The sequence below is a fragment of the Hevea brasiliensis genome, chromosome 6, assembly GCF_030052815.1.
Source record: "Hevea brasiliensis isolate MT/VB/25A 57/8 chromosome 6, ASM3005281v1, whole genome shotgun sequence".
In the NCBI taxonomy this organism is placed as follows: domain Eukaryota; kingdom Viridiplantae; phylum Streptophyta; class Magnoliopsida; order Malpighiales; family Euphorbiaceae; genus Hevea; species Hevea brasiliensis.
In genome coordinates this window covers 78,362,499-78,369,806 of record NC_079498.1, presented here as the reverse complement: position 1 = coordinate 78,369,806, position 7,308 = coordinate 78,362,499, and positions in this window count along the sequence as shown.

Sequence of the window (7,308 nt, the reverse complement as noted above, 5' to 3'; positions counted from 1 at the left end):
TTTATGACACTATTCAAGTCAAATTATTGACTTTCTAATGCTTAATAGGTATGGGACTTTTAATTTCATCCACATACCACATTTTGGTTATTTTCCTCAAATCTTAAGTCTCTTAGGTGAAATTCCCAAATTTTAGATTTGGTATCCTGTATTACACTGTTCCATTGGTCAAGTTGCTGTGGTAATTTGGCTAAGTATTTTTCATAGAAGTTGTTCCTTATTGTCTTAAATTTATTTCCCTTTTTGAATCCCTCCATTTGGAGTTTTGTAGCCTAAGTTATGGCCATTTGAACATGGCTGGCCAGACTTGGTGTTGCCCAGAATTCTGGGCATTTTTGGATTTTGGCAATTTTTGTACATTGACTGCAGGTGAGTTTTTGGACAGGTTATGATCAAATTTTGGGTTTGTTTTCTTCATGAAAGTTGTAGGGCTATGTCTCAGATTTTTATCGGTATAAAATTCAGGTCATTTGGACCTTCCTAGACCAAGTTATGGTCATTTACGTAACTACTGTTCATTTAGTCATTTTTGTACAGGGTAGTGTGCCCAATTCCGGATTTGGCCTAATTGTTCACTAAGTTATGGTCACTTTCTGGGCATGATTCCTGAATGAAAAATGGTCCATTTTGTGTCTAGTTTCATTCTTAATTGGCCTCACACCAATTGGGTAGATAAATTTTTAGTTTTGGTCCCTGAAAGGGACCTAGTCAAGCTGCCTGCAGAATGACTGTAACACCCTCCTGGTAGCAACTCCGTACATTCTACTGTTCCGGTGATCGGTGTCGGTCCGGACAGCTAGAACGTCCGGAAAAATATTTAAACTAAAGTGAGGGACCATAATTAACTCAAATATTAATAAGAAAAATTTAGTAAAACTTTTAGAAATAAAATACAACCAAGTTAAACGAGCCGGTGCCCAAGCGATAGGTAACCAGAGGTAAGTTGCGGTTCTCGTAACGAGGAGCCCTAGACCCGGGGGAAAAATTTTAAAATAATTTTTGGGACTCCAGAGAAGGGTTATTGAGGTTCCTATGGCATTAGAATGCCAAGAAAATACCTAGAAAAATTTTTCAATCGGTACAGACAATTTTGACCCGTTAAGCCAAACGGAGGGCATTTTGGTCATTTCGCCTTTAGAGGTGATTTTTGGCCGACTTCTCCAGTTAAGTAAATAATTATTATGACATAAAATATGAATTAATATTGATAAAAAATTAATTGAAAGTGAGTAGAGAAGAAGAGAAAAGAAAATACAATAAAATGCCAATTATGACATATTATGAGGTCATTTAAAATTGTCCACCAATCACAATTAAGTAACCATCAAATTAACTAATAAAAAGAGTCAAAAGAGACCAAAGAATTAAAAAGTAAACAGCAGCCCTTCTTCTCCTTCAAAAACGTTTTTCACCTCCTCCCTCACTCCTCCATTAACAAACTTTCTAAAGCTTCAATTTCCATGCTTTCCTCACCCCAAAATCCTAAGTCCCTTCACTAAAAACTTGTCTCTACCTCTTGGGAAGTGTTTGGCAGCCTAGAAAGGGAAAGAAAGTGAATATTAACTTGGGAAAATTCTTCCCTACAAGAGGTTAGTCCACATATATACTTAAAACTCTTTAATCCCATGCTAGAGACTTGAAACAAGTATGAATTTGTAACTTAAATGAATAAAAGTTATGTGTATGTCCACAATGATTTTTGGCAGCCCTAAAGAAGGAACATGATTGAGTGTCTTGATGGACTTAGAGTGAACTAGAGAGTATGTTTAAAATATATATATATATATATATATATATATATATATATATATTTGGCAGCCTAGAAAGGGAAAGAAAGTGAAGATTAACTTGGGAAAATTCTTCCCTACAAGAGGTTAGTCCACATATATACTTAAAACTCTTTAATCCCATGCTAGAGACTTGAAACAAGTATGAATTTGTAACTTAAATGAATAAAAGTTATGTGTATGTCCACCATGATTTTTGGCAGCCCTAAAGAAGGAACATGATTGAGTGTCTTGATGGACTTAGAGTGAACTAGAGAGTATGTTTAAAATATATATATATATATATATATATATGTATGTAAGGAATGAAAGTGATTAATTAAGGTAGTTGTGAAAATTTATAATGGAAATTAGGGTTTTGAGGTGTGAAACTTGGATTTAGCTTATGAAATTGTGAAAGAACATTATAAGGGTCAATTAGTGACCATTTTAGGTAAGTTGACCATAATTTGGACTGAAATGTAGCATGGCAAAGGGAATGAGTAGGCTGCCTTGTAAGTGCAGCAGGGTGACTGAAATTTCAGTCCACTTGGACTGCCATATCTTGGGCTGTGTTGGTTCAATTGGTGTTTGACCAATTGGACATGAAACTAGGCTTATAATGGCACATTTTTGCTGAAGAAACCATGCCCAAAAGACCAAAGCAAGAGGACCAAAAGTTGGCCCCAATCCGGATACTCGCAACCAAAGACTGCAGAAATGACTAAATGAACAGTAACTGTTCATTTGGCCATAACTCACTGTAGAATGGTCAAATTGACCTGAAATTTTTACAGAAACAAGATAGGATATAGACAAACAACTTTCATGAAGAACATCATCTCAAATTATGCAATTAACCTATTCAAATTATTGGGCAAAGTTAAGTTATCAAATCTGCAACTCTGCAGATTTTCACTTGAGCAGTAATGTTTGGATGGCTATAACTCTCTCTATAAAACTTGGATTTAGGCGGATCTTGAACCGATGGAAACCTAAGGTATGGTAGAACATTTCATATGAAGAAAATTAGACCAAATTATGAACTTAACTTGATCAAATTACTGACCAAAGTTGGACCAAAAATCTGCCAGACCCAAAATCTCAGCATGAACAGTGCATGCGAACAGTAAACTTATTTTGGCCATAACTTAAGCTACAAAACTCCAAATGGAGTGATTCAAAAAAGGAAATTCAACTAGACAAAATAAGGAACAACTTTCATGTTTACCATTTCCTCAAATTCCCACTGCAACAGTGCTTAATGGAATAGTAAAGTTAAGTTTCAAAAACTGAAAATTTTGTTTCCCTTGGTTAAAGCTTAGAAATGGTATTAATGCTTAATGCCAACAAGTTTTAAATGAAAAATGTGGTATGTTTGAAGTGCCAAAGTCAATGTACATATTTTCTATCCAAAAGTCAACATTTTTGTTGACCAAAGAGGTGAATAGTGACACCAAAACTTGAAATGCACAAATTGAAGAATTTAAAAGTTTCAAATGCCCTAGTATACCTAACATGATTGGTTTGGATAGTTTGGCATGCCAATAGGGTTCAGTTAGCAGTACTGCATATGGCAATATGCCATTCTGTGATTTCATGGCTTTTAGCCATTCTGACTTTGCATTGAGATTTGGCCTTGTGCCTGAGATTATTCTGACTTGGTAGTGCTTACATTGCACACCGGGAGATGCATATGTGACCGATGGTGTGACGGCCCGAGGTACTAGATACCCAGTGCCAGTTTACCCGTTATCCAGCCCAGTCATCTAGTGTAGGTTACTTGGGGCAACCAAATGAATAAAAGTGGACAAAGTAAATAATATACAAATACCAAGCAAATGAAACATATACATTCACTACACATTTAATTTCTTGCTATTTTCTTTTATTATATTATTGCACCACTAAGCATTATTGCTTAGCGCGTTGCTTTTGCCACGCGTAGGTACTGGAGATACAGATCGTGAGCCTAGTAGACCGCAGACTGGGTGAGTCCATCCTGCAGTTCTGCACAGTGTCCGTGTCACCTCATCACCTACAGTGCATTGGTAGGACATTAGATGTCATTTTGTCATTTTGTAATTAAATATTTGTTTTCTCATATGTATTTGGGATTTATGTAATGTATTTTGAGGTTCATGTAAATAATAAAGATTTATGGTTATGTATGGAAAAAATTTGAGTATTTAATTGTTGTTTATATATGAAAACCCTGAGAAATGGATGTTTGAGAAATGAAAAGGTTGTTGAGACCTGAAATTGAAAAATTGTTGAGATCTTGATATTGAGCTTTGTGATGATATTGGAGTTGAGAATGAATGAATTTGTTCATTGGAAGTGTTTTTAACAGGTTTCGAAGAACTGTTTTCTCCATTTTTAGCCGGTACTCCGCCGGATTTTCTTTAAAATTTTTGGAACCTCAAATAAATTACAATTTCAATAAATGAATTATATTTCACAAGTTATTTTCAAAACTATGATAAAAATGAATTAAGATAAAATAGAGTGCTCCGGCACACTGAGTGGCATAACTTGCTCGGCTACACTGTAGTCGGGTAAGGGGTGTCACACTGACCTTCACCTATCCAAATTGGAACTTAGTTCCAACAATTCATACACACCACAAATGGTCACAATTGACCATTTCTCAACTCAAATAAGGTCAACTACATCATTTGACTAATTTTTAACTTTTTCTCCAATTTCTTCAAAATGCTCAAACCCTAATTACCTAAATTTCAACTCTAATGCATTTCAAAGTGTACATTCATGATCTATACACCTAATTCACTTCAAATAACCATTCCAAACCATCAAGCTCATTCATATCAAACCCTAACCCTAGCTGGTCGAAATTCATGTTTCGTCCCTCAACAATTGTTTTTGTTTGATTTTACACAATTCTAAGTTAATTGAGCTACATACACAACAAATAAACTAAGATTTTCAAATTCAATTACTTACCTTAATTAGAGCTTTTCCCTCTTCCTAAATTCCACTTCTTTCCTCTTTTTTTTATTGTTAATAGATGGATCAAGGTTCAAGGATAAGATTTACTTAAGAAATCTATAGTTTTTATGGCAGATTTTTGGGTTCACAAAAGCTTGGAATTAGGTTTCAATGGAGTTTTGAGAGAGAAAAGTGAGAGAGAGATGGGGTGGCTGAAATGGAAGAAAAAGAAATGAATTTTTTTTCTTTTTATTTTGTCTTTTAATTATTAGGATTTATCCCCAAAATTTCAATTTTTTAAATTTTAGATTTATTACATCATGCTTATGTCATGCATGACGTAAATAAACCTTTTTTTTTTTGCATTTATTTTTCCAATAGTTCTTTAATTTAATTCCGGATTCTGCAATTTTCTTTTCTCTGATTTTATTGGACAGTTAGGTCAGGAGTCAGCTCTAGGGGTGAATTGACCAAATTACTCCTCCCTGGTTCGATCCGAATTGTAAGTAATTCAATATTTCTTTCGGATCTCTGACCTAATTATTTGACCAGCTTAACAACTCTTTTTCATGATTTTCTCTTTTTCACTGTGTTCACAATAGTCCTAAGGACTGCGGCGTCACATTTTACGATTTGAAATTTGAGTTTAGACTAACCTCGCAATTATTCTCGAGAAGGTCACATATCGCTGTGACTCCCGACTCATTTAACCTCTTATTTTCTGTTATTTTGATTTATACTTAACTATTTAGCAATTACTAATTATTTGCATTTAGGGCTTATCTAGGTGTCTTAGATGTGGTTCTACTTCTCTTACTTGTCCGGACTGACACCGGTCACTGAAACAGTAAAATGTACCAAGCTATACAAATAGGGGTGTTACAAGTTAGATCTAAGTTTCTCATGGCCTTTTCAAAAGTTACATTGTTGTGGTGTTGTAATGTGCACGATGATTCGATCTCCCTGACCATAGGGAGTTAGAATCACGATTTGACCATAGGGAGTTAGAATCGCTTTGAAGATGGCCCTTACGGATTAGTCTGGCATAGTTACTGAGATAAAGAATGGTTTTGGAACGTGTGAAATGGTGATTTTAAACTGTTGTTTGAGTAAAATTGATTTGAAAGAGACTATTTATTTTGTAATTGTAACACCCCTATATTCGGTAGTACATTCTACTATTCTGGTGAATAGTATATGTTCGAACAGCTAGAATGCCTAGAACTACACTTAAATGTTAGTAAGGAGACATGAAATAATGAAATACAATAGAGGAAAATACAAGAAAAAGAAAGAAAAAATAAGAGCAATGAAATGTAACTAAGTTAAACGAGCCAAAAATCGTAGCGATAGGTGATCGCACCAGGAAATTGCGGCGAGAACCATTGACTAGCCCTGGACTACGGGGTGTTAGTAGTATGCCCTAGAGCATATCATTTAGTATGTATCTTGTACATATTTTTATTAATAAAAGGCACTTCCACTTTTCCATTTGCATAATATATGTATGTGTAATAGAAAAGGTCCATTGATATTTTGTTAGAAATATTATTCTTAAGTTGTTAAGAATATGAGTGACAATATTTCTAGCACAAAGTATCATAAATAGGTTCACAATCGAGGATACTTCATAATAAGGACATGACTTATCCAGAAAGATTGTATTTATGTTTGTTCCCAAGTTATTTATATGAGATATAAATAAGATGGAATGGTGAGTCTCATGCCATATAACAAATATGATAGGCACTTATAAATGATAAGTAGGCCGAACCAGTGACACTTATGACAAGCACATGGAGTTTACTCTTGTCAATGTTTTGTCATAAATCATATCAGTGCATATAATCTTTAGATCTGAGATAGCACAGTTATCTTGTATATAGGTAGTTTGAGTTTGATACTGCTTTCATACTTGTACTGTGTATGGGTATATGGGCATCTGTTGGCTCCTACTAGTTATATATGGAGGTAGGTGTTGATCAAGATGGAATCTGTTCCTCTAAGTAAATAGAGATAAAATCCTATGTTCATTTTATTGTTCTTGATGTTTCAAGTTCCTGGCCAGGACAGATAGATTTATTCAGAAAAGAGTTTCTGATGAGAAAATCTTTTTAATCAAGAACTGGAATTAAAAGAGAACATAATATTCATAGCAAATGGAGTTTGACATAAACCATGACTCCAGCTTGAGTTGGGATTTTGTAACAAAGAGATTCTAGTGCATAGTAACATATGATTATAGGTTCATTTAAGGTAAACCTTATTACTAATTGGGTGGCCATGGCATGCTATGCTAGGTGTTAACCATGGTCTATGAGGTTCATAAAATGATTTAGAGAAATCATTTATGGTAAGAAAGAGTTCTGATGATATTAAGAGTTGATATCAAGTCTCATCGCCAATTAGTGATGAGCCTAGTAAGTCACACACATACACAAGTTATCACCTATTTAAATATGATTTAATTAATTAATTAAAGAGTTTAATTAATTAATTAAATAGGTTTGGTTTGCAATTAAATTGCAAAGTCCCTAGCATGACTTGAAACCAAATCTAGATTATTGGATGTATAGTATAAGTTAAATTT